Here is a 24,873-nt window from a genome sequence, read left to right as displayed (position 1 = left end):
ATTGATATAAGTTCATTCAAAATTTCTAATTTTTTCTGGTTGAGTCTAGGAAAGTGGCATGCTTCCAGGTACTGGTCCATTGCTGAGATTTAAGTGCAGGTCTGTTTGACTCGGAAGGACACCTACAGTGGGGGTGCCTGAGAGCAGAATAAAACTGACACCCATTCCAGACCATTCAGATTATTTAGATACTGTCCTTATCCCCTACCCACAGGGCAGCTGGGGAATCAAATGAATGCTTGATAATGATGGAGACATGCGAGACTCATAGGAAAAAGTCCGTACTCTAGGACAGCAGTGAGTAACAAGCCTTTCTCTCCCCTGCCTCCCTCCTGGTGCTATGTAAGTGCCATCCTTTGAGAGGGTCCTAGACCAAGGACAGCAAATTCAGAAGAACCTGAGCAGGATGGTGAAGGAACTTCATACAAGTGTATTTGGAATTGGGAGTGATTAACGTATAGACCTGAAGAATCATGGATGTCATTGAGCCTTTTTCCTGCTGAGCTATAAGTTCTGGAGAGCAGGAATCTATCCTGCTAGTCATGATATCCCAAGAATCTGGCCCAGTACCTAGGACATAATTAATGCTCTAGAAATAGTAAAAGAAACAATTAATTGAAGCATCTGTGGGATATCTGTTAAGTAGAAAAGGGATTGGATGTGCTTTGTGAAGGGTAAGGAGCAAGTCAGTTCTAAAGGGGTAGACAGATTTTGATTTTGATTTTTGGATATAAGAAAGTTCTATAGCCCTGGGATGGAAAAGGCTAGTAGGAGGTCCAGTTCACAAGAGGTGCCTGAGCGTGGAGATGGTGAAAAGGACATTCCCCATATGCGTTCCTTAGAATATGCGAGATGGCAAATAGGTTTCTACTTTTATGACAATTCTAATGGATTGAAAGTGGCTACCTTTTTCTCAGTAAGAAACTGTGCTGTGATCAATTAGTGGTGCTGGCCAAGAGCCCATGAACATCCTTTAGACGTCTTCCTAAACCTCAGTGTTTGGACAGATATCTGAATCTGAATCTGGATATTTTATCCAACCCAGAAATGATGGGTAAGGTTAATGTCCATGCTCCAAAGCGAGACGTATACATTGAAGCTGAGTTTGTCAAAGCCCATCGGTATGGCCAGACCAATGCCAAATCTCTCACTCTTGAAGCACTTTCTTACCCTAATTGGGACAATTATGCGATATACATTGTCCTTCTATTCTAGTTATACCTAAAGTTGTGAGGTTTTACAGGGTTATTTGTTTTTTAGTTTTGAGCTTGGATCCTGGAAATATAATTTCCAACCCGACTGGGCAATCCTGGATGTCAGATTCACCATGCTTACAGACGACTGTGGGGAGAGAACTCTAAATAAATCTGTCTAAGCAGTAATGAAGAATCACATTACTTCATAGCAATGTTAACCTTTGGAGGCAAAAGTCCAGACAGGTTGAGGAATGGAAAATCAGGACACAGAGGGGACGATTCCATTAGTTCTAATCAAAAGGAAAGGCTAAAAGGGGATTAAAATCTATGGCACGTTCACAAAGGGCAGAGAATAAACCAGTGCAACTTTGAAGAGGAAAGATTAAATATTTGCCATCACTTCCTGTTTCCTCCACCAGAAGAGTTTATTAATTAACACTTAAGGCTGTGCCTAACTCAGTCAACTGGATTTTAAAAATGAATGACAGGCTCACTCATTTAAAACAAAGGAAGAGACAGTCACCCCCATGCAGTCTCCATTTCCTGTAACTTGTATTTTATATCTTTGTTTCAACCAGGGATTTTAAACCTGGAGATACCAGAATCCTATTTTTTGTTTTTATAGAATTCCAAGAGTCACTACGGTTTCACTCAAATTTTAAAGTCTTGTGTGTGTGTGTGTGTGTGTACTGTCCCTGCCAATGAAATGGCACACATTATACCCCTGAAATACATTAAGACATTTTTAGATCCATTTCCTCCTTTCTGAGGTCTCTATTTGATTTAGGTATTCACGGGATGCAGCAGTATGTGCTGAACAGTATCCTAAACGTTTTCACTAAACACTTCCTCATCTAACCCTCCTGTGAAGTAAGTTACGCTGCCTGCTCCTCACCTTTTATTCTCCTCCAGGAAATGGAAACTCGGAGCGTGTAAATAATAGTAATTGCTGCCCTTTATTGAACAGTTGTGATGTACTGGTTGTTTTTACATCTCGTTTAACCTTACAACAATCCTATGAGGTGAATGTTACTCCCATTTAATCAACGATGAAGAGTTAGGTAACTTCCAGGGGTGCGTGGCCAGGTATGTGAAACGTGGGTGTGAGCCAGGCCTGCTTCTAAACCCTGCTCAGTGGCTCCTGCACCACCCTGGCTTTCCTTGACAGCCCGCGGCATGTGCTCATGCGTGTGCTTTGTCCTATGTTGCAGAGCGTGTCACTGGACGGGGCCTCCAGGGACACCTGCTGCCCGCCTGACCTCACGTACAGTCTGAGCTGTTCACACAGACGTCCCCTCCTCCATCCACGCCCATTGTCAGACGAGGCAATACGTTTTCCCACATAGGAATAACATAAAAATATCTCACAACTTTCCCTCTCGGGAAATTTTTCTCAGGTCAGGCAAAGTCGTGTCTGCAAGTTTCCCAAGAGAGTCATCTGGTCCCTTACTGGGACTCAGGAGAGTCTGTGACTAGGATGGAGAAGAGGCAGCTTCTGGGTGCAGATTAAGACAGGTTAACAACTAGAGCCTGTGGAGTCTGCACAGAGGATTTCCCCCTCTCTAGACCTTTTATCCTTTAAGGCTCTACCTACATTTCTCTTCTTCCAGAAACTGCCCTGAGTGGACGTTGGATCCCAGCACTGGCAGTGGGTACCACCCCAGGGTGGGAGGAGTGCCAAGAGGGCAGAGAAGTGTGAAGTATTTTCATCTCTCACTCGATCACACAGGTTTTTATTTCTAGTCTGTAATGTGACAGACATTCCTGAGGTGAGTCAGGTGTAACACCTGCTCACACGTGTTAGAGGGGCCAAGTGTGGAGGAATAGTTCTAATAGCTGGGTGCTAAGGGCTGTAACGGTGGCGTTTTTCAAGAACTGCAGGAGCAGAAAGAAGCAGCAGTGAGCTGCCCCCGGGGTGACACTTCATGGAGGATGTGGAAACTTAAGTGTGGTTCTGAAGAAAGAATAGGAATTTTCCAAGAGAGAAGAAGAAAGAAGAATGACAGAGGCATCCCAAACAGTGGGTGGAATAGGAGGACAAAGTTACGATGTGTTTGAGGAACAGCAAACTTTCAGTTTGACTGGGCGAGAATGAAATTGTTAGGGGACGGATCTGGGTTTGCGGTGAGGCTGCAAGGGGCCTCGTGTGCAGGCCGCGCTCCGGCTGTTGTTGGCACGGTATCATTCTCTTTTCAATTCTTTGAACATTTTACTGTACTTTCCCTTATTCTGTTACAAAAGCAAGTGGGCAGTAGAAGTTAGAAACACAGACCAGAGAGGTAAAAAGCAGAGGGCAGTCTCCAGAGATGGAAAACCATTAAGCTTGCCTAAACCAAGAAGAGCTTTAGGTTTAATTCAAGACTTGCAGGACAAAGGACAGTGTGGAGAAAATGAACTACCCGAGATAGAACGCTTTGTCTTTTTTGAAAAAAAACATTTCCCAGAGAGGAAGAACCCCAGGAAGGAAGCAGCAGTATTATAGGGTGACTGTTCTGTGTTGTTACTGTACAGAATTGAATTCGTTGTCATTTTTGTTCATGATATACTCTCATTATGCCCATCTTTTATTTTATTTAATAATAAGATAAAAACGGTACAGGTTGAACCTGCCACCCAACGTTAAAACTAGAATGTTGGCACTTCTCTCTGCCTTCTGGTGTGTTCTTCTTCTTTCCTTCTCTCCTTTCCCCAAGTTAACTGCTTTTCTAACTCCTCCAAATCTTATTTAAAAAGGCCATTTATACAGATATAATATTACAGGTATAGTTTGCATGTATATGTACACATTTACTATCATATTGCAGAGATTCAATCACTGTGTTGCCGATAGCTGCAGTTCATTTCTTCCTCTGCTGAGTATGTTTTTTTTTTTTTTTTTTTTTTTTGGCAGTTTTTGGCCCGGGCTGGGTTTGAACCCGCCATCTCCAGTATATGGGGCCGGCGCCCCACTCCTTTGAGCTACAGGTGCCGCCCTGCTGATTACGTTCTTTTATGTGAATATACCACCCTGTGTTTATTCATTCTGGGATCATTCTGGGATCCATAGAGATTTAGGTGTTTCCTTAACGACCTGCCATGTAAGGAAATCTCTGATGCTTTCCCTTCATCCATTTCAAATCTGTCTTTGCAATGGGTGTTGTTATCTTCATTTAGTGGGGGAGGACAGTCTGCTGATCACGTGGACACACAGTGGCAGAGATGGATTTTCAGCCCCCCCTCAGTGAGAGTCCGAAGCCTATGTTAGCACCTCCTCCCTTCCTGGAGGCTTGGTTTTCCACCCAGCGAGCTGAGGCCTCAGGAGACTTCCCCAGCATAATTTTGGTTTTTCTGAGCCCTTTTTGTGAGTCACTGCTAGAGTGAAGAGGGGATTTCCTGAGCTGCCCCCGTCAGTAAATACCAAAACAACACGTTCACTCAGGCAACTCATGGGTCGTATAGTCAGTTGTACTAAAACATTTCAGTTGATGTAGCCCTTGGGTGGGGCTGTGCTGGCACAGCAAGCTGCTTGAATGGAGCTCCTCCTTTTCCACCATGTGTGTCCTCCCACGGGGAATAAGTAATTTGTCACCTGTGAGCAGAGCTGTACCATTTCCAAAGCTCTGAGGATCATTTTAGAGCTCAGGAAACCGGGTATCGGGGAGATGAAGTGATTCAGCTAGTAAGTGGTAGCTTGGAGCAAACAAAACAGAACAAAATCCCCAGTGCAGGGTGTGTCCTGCCTTCCCATACAAATATTTTCTAATTAGAGTAAATATATCACTATGTCATGGAGTCTGAAAAGCCGATATTGAGAACATTCCCACCACATAATCTTCTTCACTATTAAAAGTCCCACTATTTCCAGTGGAAAAATACCCAGTCGAGCTCTCTAACCCCAGAAAGGTTTGAACACCACACGTTTTGCTAAATGACAGGAGGCAGGTGATGGCATGATGTGGTTAGGAGGTGCTAGGCCAGCACTCTCCCACTGTCATAAGCGCCCTTCCCCCGTCTGCCACAGAGATTAAAGCTCCACTGCTTCTTTATTTGTACCTGGGTCTTTTTCAACCCTAAAAAGACCTTTCTGAAAAGGTGAGATCTAATGCAGGTCCTACCAAAAACAATTATCAAAGATGCAGCCAAACTGTTAGCTGTGCGTTCTTTCAATATCAACCCAGAGTGCATTGCCTAATAGGCCTACCCAGGGATTATTTCATTCTCTGTGGGAACACACCATGGTTGGACACACTATTTACTATTGTTTAAAGTAAATAATGGCTTACTTTATAGACTCTGTGAGAAAACATAATAACATATAGAATTTTTTTTTTTCTTGCACAGATGCAAATGATTTTTGTTTGGAAGAAAAATAGCTCCAAAGACTACGGTTTTATTGTCCCACTGTAGAACGTTAACCAGTTTTGTGTTGAAGCCATCAGTTTTATCCGGGCCTTCTTTCTTCAGTACATAGAAACGCTGGTGTCTCACTGGTGTTTTTGCAAAATGATGTTACTATGTTGCAAGTTCCTTCATTAATAGGTTAGATTACTCTTGGGCATGTGTTCACTTTTTATTTGTTTATAATTTAAAAAATTGTATGCTGACAACACTATTTGTTTTCAGACCGAAAAATTACTATGCTTCCTGACAGGTTTCAGTTATTATACGGCATAAGAAATTAACCTAATGTTAGTGACGTATTAATAAAGCAGCGGCCATTAAGTCACTTACAATGTTGTGGGTCAGAATTTGGGAAGGGCTTGCTGTGAAGTGTGTGTGTGGGGTCTCTCTTGAAGTTGCAGTCAGGTATCTGCTGAGGCTACAGTCAGGTGAGCAGTGACTTTTAACTGGTGTGCTGTGAGAGGATGTGTTTGCATCTTAGACATGTTGCAAAAAATTTTAAAGATCATTAATTAGACTATGTTTGAAAGAAGCTGAAAGCACAGTAAATGCTATTCTTTTTTGATCCACATAATTTAAATGTGCCATGGAAGTTTAACTATAGGTTCAAGTGTGCCGTGAGATAAAAAAGGTAGACAAACATTGAACTAAGTGCTCAATTGGACCAGACGTCCCAGATGGCTGAGCAGAGTGAGTTAGTTTATAGGCCGAAAAAGGCTGAAGGAGGCAGAGAGAATGAAAAGCGGATTGCTTACACCAAAGTTACTTTCCTGCTACTTAAACCATAGGGGACTTCCTTATCCGGTGGCTCAGGTAAAACAGTTCCTCCTGATCCACTTGGCTTTGTTGTTGTTTGCGTGTGTGTTGTTTTAAACGGCCTTGTTTCAGAGTTCAGCTACATTCTGTGGCTTCCAGCACGAGTGAGTCCATTCTGGTTGGGTCTGGTCTGCTGCTGCCCAGCAGAGGGGCCTGGTCCAAAACAATGGCCTCCCCTCAAGTCTGTTTAACATTGCCGGCAGCTTGTGAGCCCCACCCTCCCTCTTCTTCTTCCTTACATCTGGGCAAGCTGATAAGAAAGACCAGTAGTCTCTCTTTTTTGGCCTGGTGGGAAATAACAAACCATGCATAGAGAGACCCTCACCCTAGCCACATCCTGACCACCATGAACCAACATCTCCCTGCCCTCCTCTCTCAAGCCACTTTCACACCTGCTTGGAAGTCACCCTGATAGCCCCAGAAAGCCTCATTATGTGCATAACAAATCTTTTCATACTCTCTTGGTACATGAGTGCAGTTTCATCATTGTGTGAAAACCACATTTGGGGTGGGGATCTATCCTGTTTTTTTCAGCATAAATACAAGTTCCGAGTTACATGTATTAATTTTGCCTTTTCTAAACATAAAAGTAATAATAACCAGCATTTATTACCTTTTATATGCCAGGAACTATTAATATTTTAACTCATTTAGTCTTCACACGAGTTCAATGAAGTTGCCATTATCCCTATTTTGCAAGTGAGGAGCCTGACCAGGGTAGAGGAGGAGGAAAGGGAAGAACTTCCCAGAATGAACCCCCAGACTGGAAGTTTGGTTGAGAAGTTGGTGGCACCCCTGGTGTACGTGGAGAGGGTTGATCTCTATGGGAAGAATAGTGGGGCTGAGAAAAGCTCATTTTTAGACAGGTTTAATTTCTGACGAAAGAGGAGTATGTAATATAAATTCTTTGGCATTTAGAGATGAGAAGTTTATTCAACAAAAATATATTGGGTACCATCTAAGTGGCAGACTCAAGGGCTTGCTGCGAAGTGTGTGGGGTCTGTCCTACAGTTGCAGTCAGATTCTGCTGAGGCTTCAGTCGGGTAAGCAAGGATTTTTAACTGGTGTGCCCCAGCACACTGGTGTGCCGTGAGAGGATCTTAGGTGTGTTGCAAACATTTTTCTCAGATCACAGAAGGGATGACTCCATTGCTTCCAGCGTTTGTCCTGGACAGAGAAGACAGTGAGACCCATCTGAGCTTAGGAAAGGTTGTTGGACTTGTGGAGTCCTTGAGCTGCTCAGAGAAAAGCAGAGTGTTATGAACTCACATTTAGAGCACTGGAGAAAGAGGAAACGCCAGCAAGCCGTGCAGAGAAAGGACAGAAGTTAAAATGTACCTGGATTAAAAAATACATGTTAAAAAATAAGCTGCCTCTTAAACATTGCCTCTCTGTCTAGGACAAACGCTGGAAGCCAATGGAGTCATCCCTTCTGTGATCTGAGAAGAGCCCCTTCACTCAATGGCCCTTCACGGTTATGCAAACACAGGCAGTGGACACACTACTGGAGGGAATTCTGCAGGGAGTCTGTGGCTTGGGCAGGCTGCCTCCCTTTATGTGGGGAGAGGGATGGGCAGACTTGCATAGAAACTTGGAAGGCCCTGAGCATGAAGGCGTAGAGATCTGGACTTCTCCCTGGATGTTCAGCTTCACCACATTCCCAGTGACCATAGGCGGCCTCAGCTAAAGTTTCTTGGCCAAAAGGACACCTAGGTTGCCTAACAAGATCTACCTGTGAGGCCATTTCTGAACTGATGATACAGGTTCAATACTAGCGCTCAGACAGTCATACAAGAAGGGTCATTTAGGCCACATGTGTGGCCTGTGACTCTGCTGATGGGGGCACTTGGAGGATAATTGGGAGCACCTGTGTGGAGTACTTGTGACCAAGAATAACTTTCTTAAAAGAGTCTCTACAGCAGTGGTTCTCAACCTGTGGGTCGCAACCCACAGGAACTGTATTAAAGGGCCGTGGCATTAACCACTGCTCTACAGCTTTGATGGGGTCTAAGGCAGCAAGGATGTTACTGAAGCAGGAGGTGAGAATGGACCAGACTATGGAGTGATTCTGTGCAGCAGCCTCAGAAGCTAGGGCTACTGAAAATAGAGCCTCTCGTGCACCAGCCAGACTCCCCTGAGATGTTAGAAATAGTTAGAAGTAGGGCTTTTGGATTAGGAAGGTAATTTAAAGGGAGGAAGCCAAAAGAGAGTGGGAAGCCGGATCTAACCTCGTCTTAATTTTAAATAAGAAAAATGTGATCTTAATTGCACCCCAACTTGGCAAAGCATGTTATGCAGCTATAAGAACAAAGAAAGTGTACCTCAAATGATCTTGCCACCGTTGTCTGAACAGTTAAGATGCACATCGTCTTGCGCTGTTTCTGCTTCATGAGATATGCTCGATATTTGGTAATTGCGATTAATAACATTATTATTCATGTCAGTATATTGTCGGTTCTAGTGGTTAAAACACTAATGTTGACCTGGCGACCAAAACAGTTTTTTGGTAGAATGAGGAAGCAATGATGCCAACAGCCACCTGCTTTTTAAATCTCATTCCTTAAGTGAACTCTGAGCAGGGCAAGGCGAGCTATTGTTTGAGATAAGGAAGGAAAGGTTGCTGCAAAAGCCATCAGCGGGGCCTGGTAGTCAGCGCTAGCAGTCCTCCCTGCAGCTGGGGCCTGGACGGAAAGGGGACTCACTCCTTACCACTCAGACGGTCACTAGCCGGGCCCTGATGAGCAGCAGGAGGCGGCTTTGTTTGCTTATTTTTTCACCCCATACATCCCACGGGACCTGGGAGACTCTGCTAAGGAAGAAAACAATTACGGGTGGGGCCAACTTGGCAAACCTCAGGATTGGGGGGGGCTTCATCTTCTTCCTCTTTTTTCTCCTCTATCTTCTCTGTCTCCCTCTGTTCCTCCATCTTTACTCTGTTTCTCTCCAGCCTAAATTCAAAACCCACATTTCCACATATCCTCAACTATGTGACCTCGGGAGCATTTTCTAGTCCCACAGATGTTCTATTGACAATGGCTCTGTGGTTAAGTAGTTTTGGGAAACCCAGGCTACCAAATACCCTTCTTAGAAATTCACGGTGCAACTCACCACATCTATAGCTCTGAGAGGTCCTGTGGTGAAGGCACCATTTAACTCTCTTCAGCTCAGGGCTCCCTAATCGCCTTTGCTCACAGCTATAATCATGTTTAATTATTTTTTCATAGGACTTACTAATATCGCTCTGCACCAGGGCTCCAAAGGGTTTAGATCAGCGCATTCTAAGAAGAGGGGAAAAGTGCAAAGGCAAAAGGGTGTGAAATACTTGTGTTTGATGGGGGCACTGTGGGGAAGGGCTACAGGGAGAATAAAGAAATTGTGTGTGGTTCGTGTACAAATAGGAAAGTGTAGAGAGATGCCTGTATCACCAAAAATTTATTCACGGAGGAATCTAAAAATGCCAGTCTGAAAACAAGTAGAGAAGACAGATAAAAGTTAATGACATTGTATCAGGTTAGCATTACATTTCAAATGCTTCTCCCAGAGCAGGAGAGTGAAATGGAAGGTTGTCATAGATATGACTGCAAGTGAAATTAAATAGGAGACCTGAGTCGTAAGCTGTGTATTTATTTCAATTTCATTTTCGTCAGGGCTTTCCAGCTTCTGTCACATCATGGTACATGTATTAGTCAGGTGCTCCAGAGAAGCAAAACCAGAGATATCTATCTACATATGTAGCAAAGATACGTATATAGATAGATATAAGAAGAGATTTAATATGGTAATTGGCTCATGTAATTATGGAAGCTCAGTAGTCCTAAGACACACTCCATTTGCAAGCTGGAGACCAAGGTAGGCTGGTAATATTATTCACTAATTCAACCCAAGAGCAATGGCTTGGAAACCAGGAGTGGGAATGGGAGGAAAGGGGTGTGCCCCCACTGATATAATTCCCAGAGTGTGAAGGTCTGAGAATCAGGAGCCTCTGTGTCCAAGGGCAGGAGAAGATGGATGTCCCAGCTCAAGAAGAGAAAGGAAATGTGTTCTTCCTCCACCTTTTCATTCTACTTAGGCCCTCAATGGATTAGACGATACCCACCCACATTGGGGAGGGCACATTTTCTGTACTCAGTCTACTGATTCAAGTAGTCTAACTTCTTCTGACACACATAAAAATTGTCTTTCACAAGCTATCAGGGTATTCCTTAACCCAGTCAAGTTCACAAACAAAATTAATCATCATTATCATATTTTTGGTTTTGTAGGTGCACTAGAGTAAGTGGAGGAGGATGCTTGGGCCCAGGGCTAGAGTGAGCAGCCATGATGGCATAGCAGCGTGCCCTAGTGCAGTTGGGAAGTGCTGCTGCAAGTGGAGGGGTAAGACACGGGCTCTTCTGGGCTTCACCTGAGACCCAGAAAGATTAGAAGAAGCTGGTCCTTCTAGTTCCATGACCTTGCCCTGGTCCCCCCCCCACCATGGTTTCCTTCTGCCCAGAGTTGTTGCCGCCAACATACCTGGTCTTCACCTGCCTACTCACCATTTGAATAACAGCTCAAACCACATTCTTAAGGAAGCTGTCCCTAATCTCTCAAACAAATTTAAATCTTTTTTCATATCTTTGTATATTTTCCTCCTTACCACTAATTTCACTTATATGTGTTATTGTATGATCTGCTCCTAACCAGACTACTTGTCATGCTGTTTCCACACCCAGAAAGTCCTCCCACCTCACATCTCCATATGCCCAAATCTTTATCATCCAAATACTTTTGTCTTCTCTGATTGTCTCTAAACATGGCCTGCAGACATTCCTGGTCTCTGTACAATAGACAGTCAGGGACTTCTGCCACTCACTGCCACTGTTGTTTCCCAAGACTTGACCCTCTCCTCCCCCCGCTCCATTCACGTTATACTGTGGGACCAGTTATGTCCATGCATTGTGACTACACCTGAGATCTCTGTTGTTTGGTCCATGGGAGTGGACATTTGAACTCTGGACCAATGAGTCCATTCCTTGGAATTTTTAAGTTTGGGTTTGAAAGACTTGTATCAACTGGTTTCCTATAGCTGAAGCTCTAAGATAGAGTCCCCTGGAGCTGTCAGAGTTTTGCTTTGTGGAAATCACTGACTTACATTAAAAGAGAAGAACCAAGCTGTGCGCAGAAAGCCTCAGAGACAGGATAGTATTGAATCAACTTTGTCAACCTGTGAGCTGTCAGCTTCCCCTTGTTCCTGAGCCCCTACTATATCCAACCTTTACCTAGTCTTGGAGTGGGGTAGATACCCATGGATACTTCTAAAGCACTTCACATTTTCTTTATTGGATTTGAGATGACTTTCTGTCTCCCTGTCACCAAGAATACAGACTAATTAATATGCATTGACCACATGAAAGTGCTTCGGGGTGATATTTATTACTTGACTTGATCCCTGGTATAAATGGAAGATGAAGTTAAACTGCACTGAAGCATCCCCAATCTTAACATACTGATTCTAAAATATATTTATCTGAAGTTTCCATTTGGAGACAGCATACTCTAATGGAAAGTTTATGGGCATTGGAATCAGACTTGGGTTTGAGGCCAGCTTTATTTTTCCAAGCAGCAACGGAGACTTTGGACAGCTGACTGCAGGATTCTGTCGTGGTACCTACCTAGGAGAGTGACTGTTACACGGTGTGATGAATAATGCATTATAGGACCTGCCACAGAACCTGGCAGGTACCAGGTACCTACCTAGAATACACCTACTCTCCTACCAACCTAGGAGAGTGACTGTTACACGGTGTGATGAATACTGCATTAAAGGACCTGCCACAGAACCTGGCTCCCCACAGGCCCTCCGTGTTCCATATTCCACAGAATCTAAAATACCATCAGTTGTAATAGGCATCCTGATTTTATGCACCACTGAGAAGAAAAAGCCAATTAATCAACTACATGGGGCATTCTAATTTCAGAGCTATTAAACTGTGGAAAGAAGTGTGTCTTAGAGTTGATGAAATACAGTCCATTAATTGGGCACAGATGATCTAGGAAATAATGTGAGGCACTGGCAATATGGAAGTGAACAGACTTGATATGACCAGCGAGGTGCTTAGGATCTAACAGGTGATGCATTTCAATTTTTCAAAAGGATACAGAATAACCCTAGATGGCAATTTCATCACTGGCAAAGATGGCTGGAATGAGGAAGCAAAGCAGAGGAGAAACACTAGACTTTATCCCCATACAAGTTGTTAGAACCCACAGCAGTTAAATCGTCATGCTCTGCATACAATCCAAAGCAAATTGTCTGCTTACAATTGAAATCTTGCTGAGTTTCCAACAGTCTAGCCCCCAGGGAGCTATTTGGATACCCTGTCTTATCCACAGTGACGCAATTGTACTTTTAGGGGACAATTAAGGGGTTTCCTTGTAAGTCAGGCCAAACTTTCTCCAAAATACACGAAGGAAGTGCCTGGAAAAGAAAACCTTTGAGGCTTATTTTCATACTGTCACTTAAGAAGGACAATGTCCAAAAAGGACTGAGTTTTCCTTTTACAAATCTGGAAGGCCTGTGCTTTATAGCTCTTCACAGCCTTTAGGTAGAACAGAGCAAAGTCCCTTAGGAAGCTTAACGTCACGGTAACCAAATGTCCTTGTTAAGTAGCCATTTATTGGTCTATTAAATCTGATCTGAACTGTGATATTTTGTGGTAAATCTTTTCTCCGATATAAATTGCTCAATGCGGGCTTCCTAGGGCGTCTGCTTCCCTAGAGACAGCCTCAGCATCAGCCTAGAAAAGGCAAATGTGTTTGAATCGTCCTGGGCAACACTTCTAGAAGGGGGTGGGGAGGCTCTAAAAAGAATTTCTTGGGAAGACTTAAAAACTATTTTAGAGATAGTTCAGTCCAATATCTTTCAAACTGTAGATGAGATGGGGACCAACAATTATTAAGTCTTTAGTGCAGGCCAGGCACTGTAGCAGAGCCAGGGGATATAGAGATAAATACGGTGTTTTCTCTGCCCTCAGTGTGCCCACTGTCCAGTGGAGAGGAGAGGACAGTGAACAGAGCATTAGGTGCTGGAAACCTCAGGGTGCCCCTAAATGAGGGCTGGCAGCTGGGTGGGGGAGGCCAGGATGCACTTGGCAGGTGCGTCGTCCACAGACTCCCTGCAGCATCCGGGGTCGTCCCTATAGTGTATGAGGAGACTGAAATGAAGGACTCCTGATGGGGAATGGGCAGAGTTGAGAAAGCCAGCAGTGGATTTTGAGGTGCCCTGAGAATACTAACAATGAGAAGCCATTATGTCTCCTAAAGTCAAAGGGAGAAAGAAAAAAAAAACACATTAGAGTCCTTGAAAACAAGAGCCCTGAACATATGGCCTTTCAGCAAAAATTGTAGAGGGTCACAGCTACTGCTGGGAAAAAGGTACCAAAGCAAGGAGGGAGTGGGGAAAACATGCCCAGCCTCTCTGGTTTTCCAGTTTTGAATTGGTGCTTTCCATTGGCTGAGCCCCACTGGAAGCCTGCCTGCAAATGGGATGTAACCTGAAGGGTCGGCTCCCCCAAGCCTAGAGCCTGGCAAAGAAAAACAGGGAACAGATCTGGGAGAGAGGGCAAATGGAGATTAACCAGCACGTCTGACATGTGTAATTTTTCAAGGTGCCTAGGTGTGCGTACATATACCCAGACGCACCATTCATTCATTCATTCATTCAGTAACAGTGGCCCCTTGGTATCCATGGGGAACGGGTTTCAGGACTCCATCATGAACACCAAAATCTGTGGATACTCAAGTCTCTGCTATAAAATGGGATAGTATTCTCATACAACTTGCACATAACCTCCGTATAAAAATCATTTCTAGATCACTTATAATACCTAATACAATGTAAACGCTATATAAACAGTTGTTCCAATATAGAGTGTCTATAAAGTTCATGTGCAATTTAAACTTACTATTTTAAATTGCACATGAACTTTAAGGACATCCTGTATATTATTTTTTTATTTGTATATTTCTTGTATTGTTTTAATTGTTTTTTAAAAAATATTTTTCATGTGTGGTTAGTTGAATCCACGCATGTGGAACCTGTGGACACAGAGCGCTGACTTGCTACCGTGTAAATAACGGAGATGAAGGTGCAGGAGACTGTGTAGTTTGCAGGTGAAAGGATGAACAAAAAAAATATCATTCTCCCCCCCCCATGGGCCTGTAATGAAAGCAAGTGAATAAAGCAAATAATTTATAAAGCATAATGGGTATTATGGTAGGGAGAGGCCAGGAGACCATTATATCGGGCAAGGGGGGTGCTAATCAGATCTGGGGCCCATGGACTGTCACCCTGAGAAAGTGACTTCTGTGACCTGAGAGTGAATAGCGGTCAGCCATCTAAAGGAGCATTTCTGATGAAAAAGTCCAGAGATGACAGTGTGTGGAGGTCAAGGACCAGAGAGCTGTTCAACTGTCTTTGGAACTCAGAGCAAAGAAAAGTTGTAAAGGATGAGGCTGGGGTGGCGAGCAGGGTTGGCTTGTTTGGGACCGTAAGTCCTTAGGCTTTGACTCTAAGGGCAATGAAGAACCATTCAAAAATTTTAATTATGCCCCCCCCCCCAGGTTTGAACGGTCATTATAGGTATATCAGTCTCTCAATTATCCTGACTCAGGGACTCCCAGGCTTGGTAGTGCTCAGGATGAGCCCTGGGGACAGTAGGAGCCAGCCAGCCGATAGCAGTTGAGAATGGTGCTCTAGGCAGAGGGAAGAGCAGGAGGAAATGTTCAGAGACACAGAAAGGAGGTGAATCCAGGAACAGTAAGTACTTTATACTAGCTGGACGTGCAGGGTAGGGTGTGGGGATGCAGGCTAGGGCCGGGGCTGGGGGGCAATGACTCTCTATCCCATGCACCCCTGAATTCCAGGGATATTAGCCTTCTTATAATCACCAGAGCCAGTGTTTCCATTTCTCTTAGGCAATGCTGGATATTGGGATCTCCAGCCTGGGGTAAGCATATCATTCCCCTTTAACAAAAGTTCTCCATTGTGTTTTTGCCTGTGCTATGAATTCCTCTGCCTGGAATCCCCTCTTTTACCATCTGTGTAAGAAAAAGTGCCAGTAGCACCTGTATAGACTGCATCGGAGCAGTGCCGGGGCGAGATAAGAGGATGGCCAGTGAGCAGTAGCTGAAGTTGGGTGGGGAGGGATTGGGGAAGGAAGTCAGCAGGAGTGGGGCTCCGAGGGGGAACGCGTGCCAAAGTGGTGACAGCGATGTTCAGGTGGAATCTGTGGAGAGGAGTTTACGGCAGCAAGTTAGTTTTAAATCACCGTATCCAGCCTTCTTCAGCCTCGTTTTATTCTTGCCCTAACGCTGCGAGTCTGGGCCGTGGTTGCTTAAGCACAGTGGCTTATTCTTTTCCATTAACTTTCAGTAACACTCCAGCATACTCTGTTTCACGGAATGGTCTTCCCTTCAGTCGACAGTGATTGATGAACAAACTATTTGGAAAGATCTTTTGTGACTGTATCAAGAAACTTCAAAATGTCAACGTTCTTTAATCCAGGAATTTCACTAGTGATAATAGCCATCACAACTCAGGGCTTAGCACACACAGGACATCTTTTAAGTGCGTTGTGGGTATTAGAATAGTTAAACATCATTAACCTTGTGCGTTAGGTAATAGTATTGCCCCTGTTTGACTGATGAGCAACAAAGTAAGGAAGGTGGAGCTGACATGTCCTGGCTACTCTTGTACAGCTGGTAAATCACAGGGCTGGAATGTAAACTGAGGCAGTCTGACTTCAGAGTTGGCATACTACACTGCCTCTCTGTTTATGTCGGCAGGTATGTGGATATGCGTTACTATATTATTTATCCTAGGCATATTTTAATGCTTTTTAAAGGTGCAATTTACATTTCTTTACAGGACTACACCCATGTTACCACCACCCAGATGAAGCTATGGAACATTTCCAGTGCCTTAGTTGAATCCCACATGGCTTTTTCTTGTCAATAACCATACCCAGAGGTAATAACAATGTAACTTCCATCAACATAGATTAATTTTGCTTTTTCAAGAACTTCATATAAATAGAATCATATAGTAGGTGTTCTTTTGTGATCTTTTGTGATCTATTCTTTCATTAAGCTTAACGTTTGTAAGCCTTATTTATTTTTGGTGTATATCAATGGCGTCTTCTTTTCCATTATTCTGTTCTATCCCATTGCATGAATCTATCCTAAATTGCTTATGCATCTTCTTGTTGATGGGCACTCATGTTGTTTCCTGTTTGGGGCTATTATAAATCAAGTTGATAAATATTTCTGTACATGTCTTTAATGAATATGTTTTTATTGTCCTTAAGTGAATACCAGGATTGGAATTACTGTGTAACAGTTTTAACTGATACTGATAAAAAGCTTTCCAAAGTGCTGGAACCAATTTGCAATTATACAACTAATACATGTGTATTCCAGTTACTCCGCATCCTTGACAACACTTGATCCAGTCATTCATACTAATTTTAGCCATTCTGGTGAGTTTGTAGTAGAATTTAATCCTGGTTTTATTTTGAATCTCTCTAACAGCTAATGAAATTAACCACCCTTTCATGTACTTGAACCTTCAAATAGTCTCTTTTGTGTGGTGTCTGTTCAAATATTTTTGCCTTTGTAAAATTGAGTTGTTTGTGGTTTTTTAAATTGAATTTTGGAAGTATCTTGTTACGAATCCTGGGTATGAGGTTTTTGTTGTATATATATATTATAAATAATGGGTTCTAATTCGTGGCTTGCTATTTGCTTTTTTATAAACAGAAATTTCTAACAATAAAGCTCATTTTATCAATTTTTTTCTTTTAAGATACGTTATTATGGTGTATTATTTAATAAATCTTTTATTACGCCAAAGTCAGGAAGGTATTCTTCCATATTTTTGGCTAACAGATTGATTGCTTTAGATATTACATATATGTTTTTAATATGCTTAAATTAATTTTTGTGCATGGTGTGAGGTAGGGATCAAGGTTTCTTTTTATTTTCCATAACAATATTCAATTTTTCTTGCACTATTTATTGAAAAGATTTCCTTTTTCCTACTGAATCGTAGAGCTATAAATCAAGTGATCTTATACGTGGGATCTATTTCTGGACTCTAGACTTTGTTTTAAAAAGTCTGTTTTATTGTTCTTTTTTCTAATTTAGCAGTAATGTTGTACTGTCTTAGTTATAGTTTTTAATGGATTTTAAGAGATGTTAAAATTCTCCAGATTTCTTTTTTCAATTCTTACTTTATTATTATTTGGAAAATATCTTTTTTAAAATTTCAGAATATTATGGAAGTACACATGTTTTAGTTACATCGTTTGCTTTTGGACACTTTAAGTTAAAAGTTTACCCTTCACCCAGAAAATGTTCATTGGGCCCATTAGGTGTGAATTTACCAATCCCTTCCTCCACCCGGTCACCTGCTTAATTTCTGATGAGTATTTACTTCCATATGTGCACATAAGTGTCGATCAGTTAGTTCCAATTTGGTATTGAGTACATGTGACATTGGTTTTTCCATTCTTGTAACACATCTCTCAGAAGAATATTCTTCTAGATCCATCCAAGTTGTTTACAAAAGATAGTGGATCACCACTTTTTTTTTTTTGATGGCTGAGTAGTACCCCATGGTATACATATATCACATTTTATTAATCCACTCATATATTGATGGGCAGTCGGGTTATTTACACATCTTTGTGACTGTGAACTGTGCTGCTATGAACATTCAAGCACAAGTGTCTTTTCATAAAATGTCTTTTTTTCCGTGGGATTGCTGGATCAACTGGTAAGTCTACTTTTAACTTTTTGAGATATCCCCATACGACTTTCTATAGAGGTTGTACAGTCCCACTAACATGTATAAGTGTCTCCACATCCTTGCCAGCATCTGTTGTTTTGAGACTTTTTTTTTTGAGGCAGAGTCTCATAATGTCACCTAGGTAGAGTGCTGTGGCATCACAGCTCACAGCAACCTCAAACTCTTGGGCTTAAGCAATTGTCTTGTCTCAGCCTCCCAAGTAGCTGGGACTACAATGCCGGGCTATTTTTTGTTGTTGTTGTTGTTGTTGTTGTTGCCATTGTCATTGCTGTTTAGCAGGCTCAGGCTGGGTTCAAACCTGCCAGCCCTAGTGTATATGGCTGGTGCCCTAAACACTGAGCTATGGATGCTGAGCCCATTTTGAGACTTTTTGATAAGAGTCATTTCACTGACGTTAAATGATAGTACAATGTGGTTTTTATTTGCATTTCCTTGATAATTAGAGATGTTGAGCATTTATTCATACATTTATTGGCCATTAGTCTATCTTCTTTTGAGAAACTTCTGTTCATGTCTTTTACCCACTTTTTAATGGAGTTATTTGATTTTTTTTTCTTGCTGATTTGCTTGAATTCTTTGTAGATTCTGGTAATTAGCCCTGATGGAGATTTTTAAAATAATTTTTAAAAAGCTAAATAAATTATAGTGCATCCACAAAAATGCAATAGTATGCATCCAAGTTTATAAAATTTTGAATAATGTAGAAAAACACAAGAAATAATACTGAGTGAACAGGGAAGGATATCAACTTGCAAAACCTATTATGACCTCAATTATGCAAATGAAAATTATATAAAAGGAAGACAAAAATAAATATGCTAGAATGTCAACTGTGACTCTCTCATCAACATGAAGTTATAAATATTTATTTCTGTGATTTTCTTGTTTAATCTCAGACTCATTTATCATTTCCCAAGAACTTCTTTGTTTTGTAGGGAGCTAAACCTTGCAAATTCTATTTCTTAAGCATTCTTACTCTGTCTTTCCATCAGAATTGACCAATGGAAGACATTAGACAGAGATTGGGGTGGGAAGAGAAGAACAAACAGAGTACTTCTTTACCCCTCTCTGCTTGTTTAGGCAGTACTTTCAGGGTGGTTGTGTCTTCTCAATGTTTTCATCTCCCTCTTTAGTAACTGTGGATTCTTAGTTCTGGTAATATCACTTCTATCATCTTTCCAACCTTAAGGGTAATAGTAGATCTCTGGGTTGTTTATCCATTCCTTATTTGTACTTTTAGCTCTCTCAAGGCCTATAAAATGAAGTTTCCTATGTTAAATTTTCTCTATTGAATTACTTAGTGTGCATTCTATTTTTCTAACTGGACTTTGACTGACCTAGTAATTAATTATTATTTTAATTGAATTTTTCTACATTGTTAGAAACTTGCTCAATTGTACATAAGTGGCTATTATAATTGCTCTCTGTCTCTGTCCATGTATAATCCATATGTGTGTGTATATATATATTTACATATGGAGAGAGAGATTTTATATGCATATATACACCTATATGTGTGTGTATTATTAATACATACGGATGAGTGTTATTACCTATCTATCTTTTTTCCTTTCAATTTTTACCTGAGATGCTAGAGAGGGAGTCAAGCATTTGGATGATTTAACTAACAATTACTGAGTGTTTTCTCTGGTCCAGGTACAAAGCTATCAATGAATTGGCCACAAATGGATGTGCTAGATGGTATAGATATAAAACATTGGACTGAGTTGCTATTAAAACATTTTTCTGTGCTAACATTCTTTGTCTCTCATTTCTATGACCAAATAGAGAAGAAAGTATATCACAGAGGAAGGGGAACATAAATATATTTTTTGGCAGAAAGGGTAGAAGACAAAATGCGGTCCTTACAGTCATGCAGGAGAGAAGGTTAAAATGTTGACTCCTGGGAAGAAATCTAGAGATACAAGTTCTTTCTCACAGATAACCCATGGGTGGGTGGTGGGGATGGTGGAAGTGGTAGGGATCTGGAGTGTTTTTTGGCATTGGTTGAGATGTTCTTTTAAGGCAATCCTGGAGAGAGCACCCCTTCATGTCAACATAAATCCCATAAGGCAGAGGAAAGTATGGTTGCTTTTATTTGTTTGTACTATGGAAGCCAGGTGGAGGATAAACACAACTCTACAGACCAAGAGAGAAAAGCCCTGTGAAGTGAGCAGTGATCAGGCTGTTTCCTCTGCACTTTTCATGCTATTCATCTTTGGAATGATTTCAGGACTCAGTTTCTTCTTCTTCTTTTTTTTTTTTTATTGTTGGGGATTCTTTGAGGCACACAGAAACAGGTTACATTGATTGCTTTTGTTAGATAAGGACCCTCTTATATTTGTGTCCTGCCTCCAAAAGGTGAACCCTATCCCTTGACCCCCCACATCCTCCTTCCTTCCCTTTCTCAGCTCTCCCTGTCCCCTAACCCCACCTTAATTGTCCTCATATCAGAATTGAATACATAGGATTCTTATTTCTCCATTCTTGTGATACTTTACTAAGAATAATGTGTTCCACATCCATCCCGGTTAATGCAAAGGATGTGAAGTCCCTGTCTTTTTCAGTGACTGAGTAGTATTCCATGGTATACAAATACCACAGCTTGTTAGTCCATTCTTGAGGACTCAATTTCTTGCTTCCAAAAGTGGTTGTCCATCTAAAGGACTTGAGACTTAGATTTAGAAAACCTGTCCTTGGTCTACGCTCTTTCACCCTTAAAGGTGGTTGCCCTAAACATGTTATTTATGCCGTGAGCTTCATAGTTTTCACATCTCTAAAGTTGAGGATCATAATATTTAACTAGAGGTCTATGAGTTAAATATGTTGCCTTTTGTGGTTTAATAGTCTCTTATCTCCTTGTGGAGGGAGCCCCTAGCCCTTCGTATGGAATACGAAGTCTTTACCTAAGCCCTTATTTTCCACTCTCTTTTCATATCACCCTCCTCTGAGGCAGCCATACCTAAGGACTTGTGTGTTTCTTAAAGTGTTTTCTCATAGCCTTAGTTCCTTCACACAGATACTTCCCCCTTCATGCAAAACCCCTTTCTCAGTTATCTGGATAGCAAACTTCTTGAAAATTCAACTTTTACTCCTTAGTAAAGTCTTCCCTTGTTCCACAGGCCTAATTAATTTCTACTTCTTTGCTAATCCATTTCATCTGTGTAAACCTCCAAGGGAGTAAGTATAATTGTTTATGCCTCTATCTTTCCTAAAGGACGAAGAATTCCTGTATTCTAAATCTTTGTTTTCTCAGTGAGTAAACCACAAATTGCCCATAACAAGTAATGAGTAAACTTAAGTTGAGTAAATAAACACAATTTGAAGAGTTTGGAGGCAAAACATTTCTGATGGAACATCAGAGGGTATTCGAAAGGCAGAAATTGAAGCCTCTGATGCTGGCTCTCACTTTAGAAAGTCATCTCATCTCTCTTGGCCTTGGTTTTCTCCTCTTAATGCAAGAAAAGAAGAATAAATGGTCTCTAAGATCCTTTTTACCTCAAGTGTCTTCGAATTGTCCTCTTATGAAATGCGAGAGTCTAGTTCTTGGGCTTAGAGACCCATATGTGAAGGAAGTTAGAAATACCCAAAAAGTAGAGTTCAAGACAGAGACAGGTTCTGTGTAGAGGAAAGGGCATTGATTAGACTAGAAACTTGATAGGGTCAAGCCTTTTCTCTCCTGCTTCTTAACAACTATGTGATTTCGCTCAGATAAATTATTTCTGTTCTGAGAAACTTATTTTTCTCAGTTGTAATTTGAGGAGAATAAAGTCTTAGCAAAGGGCTTGTAATGATTAAATTGGTAATACATTTTCATACTCTAATTCTGTCTACCAAAAAACAGAGTAATGTTATTTGATTATTATCTCTTCACCACTATTGAGCTTGAGAAAATCTACCTAGAAAATCCGAGGGGATTTTTGAGATAATTTTTTGAAAGGAATCATTGATGTTAAATTACTGGCCAGGAATTTATACTCTACATTTTGCAGTTGAAGACTTTATAATCTTAACTCTGCTGACGGCTGCTCATCTGCAGCCCTCAACCACTTAAGCTTTGAACTTAGGCAAGAATTAAAGTGTCTCCAGCTTCTACATTGGGATGAAAATTATGCAGTGGTGAATCGTCTCATAAACTGTGGTCAAATGTACCATCAAACAAACAGAACAGCTCCTAGTGACTCTAGGACAGAACGTGTGGGCTCCCTGGCCTCAGAAAAGTTGATACATATTTACAGTGTTTTCTTCTTGACTTTACTAGAAATAAGCTAAGATGCCAATTATCTATCTCTACATTTGTTTGTGTATATATGTTAGTTTATGACTCATGTGATTCAGGCATCAAAAAATATAAATTATTTCATAAACTCTTCATGATAATGAGGGTTGAGAAGTAGATGACTTTCCCTATGTTGTTCTGAGAATTCATCTATTGACCTAAAGCTGAACATTCTAGATAATATAATAATATAGATGAGAGAAAGGGCTGCCAAATATCTACATGGGCCCTTAGGACCACTCTTCCCTCCTGTCTCCATGAAAGACACTAAGAAGCAGTAAGCCTAATGGGTCTGAGAGTCACAGAGCACTCACTACTCTAAAATTCCTGTGGAGACCATAGAACTGCAGGGCAGGCAGCTGGGTTTTGGAATAACTAACGCCCCAGACTGGGAGAGGAGCTGGACTCCGAGGAAAGTGACCACTTGCCTTCTTCCCTCATCTCCTGCCCAACATGTCTTCCCAGAGAAGTGGGAAAGGACAAAGAAAAATAGAAAGATGTGAGAGTCATTCTGCAGTTTATCAAGATAAGAATTTGTGTACCTAATCTTTCCCACACAATAGCATTCAATTTATTGTCTACTCAATTCAAGGAGGACTTGGCAAATACCACTTACTATTAGAGAATGGGTTTTCACATGCAAATTATGAGTAGTATAGTATGAGGCTGAAGAGCTCAGACCCTGAGATCAGAGAATTTGGGGCTATAGCATGGCTCTGCCATTTATTAACTATGTGACTTTGGGCAAGTTATAGAAGCTCATTAGTAACCAGTTTTCTCATCTGTAAAAGGAGATACTCATTAAGCCTTCCTCTTGAGGATGCTATGATAACTAAAGGGATATTACCTGTAAGGCACATAGAAGAGTGCTCAGCACCTGCATGTTTTCAGTGCAGGTGAGCTGCTTATTATTCTACCTGTGAGCTTCTTAAGGGCAGGGACTATGGGTTCACTCATTCAATAAGCAATTACTGATTATGTACTATGTGCTGGTTAACACACCAGTGCCTGACAACAAAGTCTAGTAGAGACAAATATATTTCTACTAATAGGAAGATGAGTATTATATGAGGTATGGAAGATAATAAGGAACCTCAGAGTTATAGGGATTAATTCTGCCCATGTGACACAAGAATTTAGTCTTGAAGTTTGAGGGACATGTTAACAAGGTAGAGAGATACTTCTAGGGGAAGTGCATAGGTTAGATGCTTTGTGTGTGTGTGTGTGTGTGTACACATAGCCATATACACACAGAATCTGTCTATCTATATAAACACAAAAATATATACATTGAAAATTGAGTGCATGTATGTATTAAAGATTCTGAAATTGCCTCTGAGAGAGATGATTTTAAATTTCCCATCATGATGGTAGACTTGCTGACCTGTCAGGGTTTGTTCTATAATATTTTTAGTCAATGTTAACTAAAAACAAGTTTATGATTGTTGTATCTTCTTAAAGGAGGTTCTTTTAATAATTATCTAGTGTTCTGTATTTCTACTAATGATTTTTTCCCCTTAAATTGTTTTATTCTAATACTATTGTTGTTGGGAGCTTTAATTGGTTTATATGTTACATCTTTTTTCATCCATTTAATTTCAATCTTTGAGCCATTATTTTTCTCCTTACTAATAAATACCATTTGACAGTTCTTAAAGCAAGCAATCACAGGTAATGCTCTACTTTGGGGAGTCGGAATATGTCTTTATTTTTCTTGCTCTTTGTTATGAACTGAACTATATTTTGCCCCTGCCCCCAAGTTTGTATGTTGAAGCCTTAGTCCCCAGTGCCTTAGATGTGACTGTATTTGACATAAAGAGCCTTTAAAGGGAGAATTAAGTTAAAATGAAGTTGTTAGGGTTGGCCCTAATTTACTCTGACTGGTGAGGCCTCAAGAGAAACCCAACTTACCAATACCTTGATCTTGAACTTCCAGCCTCCTGAATGGTAAGAAAATAAATTTCTGTTGTTTAAGCTAGCCAGTCTGTGGAGTTCTGTTATGGTAGTGATAGCAAACTCATACACTCTTGAATGATTCTAACAGGGAATAGAATTTAAGTCAAATCATTTTTCCCTCTTGGCATTTTGAAGAAGTCTATTGTTTCCTGGCAGAAATTGCTGCTAAAGAATTGCCTGGCATTAGCCTTACTGTCATTTTAAGGTAGGCAATTTGCCCACTTTCTGTAGTAACTTCACAGGTATTCTCTGTATCTATGTACATTTTATGTAAGCACAGTTCTATTTTGATTTGTCTTTTAGCCCTCCTGGTTTCAATCTGATTCCAACAATCTATCCACCATGCTAAAAATTTCTCCTCTTCAAAGATTGCTTTTCCACCCTTCTCTAGAAGTGAA

The sequence above is a fragment of the Otolemur garnettii genome, unplaced genomic scaffold, assembly GCF_000181295.1.
Source record: "Otolemur garnettii isolate 467f Iridium unplaced genomic scaffold, OtoGar3 scaffold00066, whole genome shotgun sequence".
Classification (NCBI taxonomy): Eukaryota; Metazoa; Chordata; class Mammalia; order Primates; family Galagidae; genus Otolemur; species Otolemur garnettii.
This window is presented reverse-complemented; position numbering follows the sequence as displayed.